Below are 2,108 nucleotides of genomic sequence, written 5' to 3'. Positions count from 1 at the left end.
GAGGCCACAACACTGAGAAGCCCGCGTACCGCAAAAAAAAAAAAAAAAAAAAAATCACTCTGGGAGCTTCCGGTTGGTGAACAGAGCGGAGATTCGGGAGGAGGGGCGTGCCTGGAGAGTACCTGGGACATCCCGCCCCTTCCCACACACCTCGCCCTGCCTCACGTATCTCTTTACCGGGCTGCTGCTTCTCAATATGCTCAAGGGCTCACCTTCCCGCAGAAGAACTTCTTTCTGGAATAGGCATGGCCTCCTTCTCTCCATCTGAGCATTGGACCCACTGTCAGAGCGGATGGGCAGAGATGCTGCAGAGCCTCCGGGCGCCAGGCCATCTCCCAAGCGGGAGCTACAACTCCCGGGGGCGGCTGCAGACGGCCGGTGAGGCCGCGACGCGCCTGCGCTGTGGCCGAGGCTGCGGTTTGAGGTTCCCGCCAATTCTCTGGGCCATCCGGCCTGGGACGAGTTCCGCGCTCTGTGGAGGCGTTGGACGCCGCCCAGCTGCCCAAGCTGCTTAAGCTTTATTACTAGAGGCTCTTTCCATATGCCCAGTACTGTTGCTGGCTCAACTATGGTGGAGTGATAAAGAATTACTAAATTACTTTCGGCACCGTGAATATTCATTTACGTTGGAAGGATATTTACATTCACTACTAATCCTTCAACAACCAGAGTGATCTGGAAAAGAGGATGTAGACAAATGTTCTAAGGGCTGGGCTCTCATGACATCGGTCATATGCACCATCGACAGAGCCCTGAAGGAGGATTGGGGATTTTTTTTTTTTTTTTTTTTTTTTTGCGGTACGCGGGCCTCTCACTGTTGTGGCCACGAACCCGTGTCCCCTGCATCGGCAGGCGGACTCTCAACCACTGTGCCACCAGGAAAGCCCGAGGATCTGGGATTTAAGCATCGTCTCTGGGTATATTCTGGAAGGAGAGGTGTTCATTGCTGGGTCTGGGATGAATCAGAAAATTGCCCTCTGAAGTACTTTGTGGGGTAGGTGAGTATTTGAGGCTTGTTAAGGGTGGCCAAGACTTTACAAAGAAAGTTCACCTAAGTGAAAAAATTAACCCTTTTGTTAGAAAATCTATAAACATAATAAAAAACATTAACGAATATGTCTTGATCAAGATATTCTTGAAAATAAATCTGGAATAAGATTGTAGGCCTTGTTTCTGAAACAATTCATGATGAACATCAACAATGCTTCCAAAGTCATCACCGTTCGCTTCAGGGTTGGGAGCATTTGAAGCAGGTAGCCAGCAGGTGTCAGAATAACATCAAAAATGACAAATGTGGACCCTGGCTATAGTGAGAGATCGCACTGCAGTACTGTTTTCCACAGCTGGATATCAGTGTTAGCAAAGGAATCAACCATTGACTGAAGAACCCTTTTAGAGGTCAACCTAAAACAGATTGCAGTGTGCTTATTGATTTACAGAAAGTAGATCAGTTTGATCCATTTACTGTACCAACCATAAGCACCATGTGCCATGAATTGGATACTATTTCCACTAGTGAATAGGAAAAAGAGAAGGAAGCTGAATCTGATATTAAGCATAGAATCAGAGATTATAAGAAGACCAGCCTGGCTCCTTATGTAAAAGTTTCTGAACAGTTTCTTGAAAGTTTAAGTAAATCAACAAAAGGAGAAGTTATTGAGAAGAGTGATTTACAAAAACACTTCTGAAGATAACAACTCCCTTCAAACCAGTGTGGATATCTTCTACCTTCAACCAACAATCAGATACTTCAAGATCCATTTAATAGGGCCTCCCTGGTGGCGCAAGTGGTTGAGAGTCCGCCTGCCGATGCAGGGGATACGGGTTCGTGCCCCGGTCTGGGAGGATCCCTTCAAGATCCATTTAATAGGGCCTCCCTGGTGGCGCAAGTGGTTGAGAGTCCGCCTGCCGATGCAGGGGATACGGGTTCGTGCCCCGGTCTGGGAGGATCCCATATGCCGCGGAGCGGCTGGGCCCGTGAGCCATGGCCGCTGAGCCTGCGCGTCCGGAGCCTGTGCTCCGCAACGGGGGAGGCCACAGCAGTGAGAGGCCCGCATACCGAAAAAAAAAAAAAAAAAAAAGATCCATTTAATAAATATGGCAGAACC

The 2,108-nt window shown here is 48.5% G+C and overlaps 1 pseudogene; it reads left to right on the top strand.

The window, feature by feature from the left end:
• Positions 1 to 292: 292 nt before the first annotated feature.
• LOC132494751 (DNA primase small subunit-like) lies at positions 293 to 1,688 on the top strand (annotated as a pseudogene).
• The last annotated feature ends 420 nt before the right edge of the window (positions 1,689 to 2,108 follow it).

Source organism: Mesoplodon densirostris, chromosome 8 (assembly GCF_025265405.1).
Source record: "Mesoplodon densirostris isolate mMesDen1 chromosome 8, mMesDen1 primary haplotype, whole genome shotgun sequence".
Classification (NCBI taxonomy): Eukaryota; Metazoa; Chordata; class Mammalia; order Artiodactyla; family Ziphiidae; genus Mesoplodon; species Mesoplodon densirostris.
This window is presented reverse-complemented; position numbering and strand designations above follow the sequence as displayed.